The following is a 272-nucleotide window of genomic DNA, read 5'->3' as shown; positions in this document are numbered from 1 at the left end:
TTTGCATGGAATATCTTTTTCCATCCCCTCACTTTCAGTCTGTATGTGTCTCTAGGTCTGAAGTGGGTCTCTTGTAGACAGCATATATATAGGTCTTGTTTTTCTATCCATTCAGCAAGCCTGTGTCTTTTGGTTGGAGCGTTTAATCCATTCACGTTTAAGGTGATTATTATTATTATTATTATTATTTTGTTATTGTTTTTGTGGTATGCGGGCCTCACACTGCTGTGGCCTCTCCCGTTGCGGAGCACAGGCTCCGGACGCGCAGGCTC

This window comes from Physeter macrocephalus, chromosome 11 (genome assembly GCF_002837175.3).
Source record: "Physeter macrocephalus isolate SW-GA chromosome 11, ASM283717v5, whole genome shotgun sequence".
In the NCBI taxonomy this organism is placed as follows: domain Eukaryota; kingdom Metazoa; phylum Chordata; class Mammalia; order Artiodactyla; family Physeteridae; genus Physeter; species Physeter macrocephalus.
Note: the sequence above shows the minus strand (reverse complement) of the source record.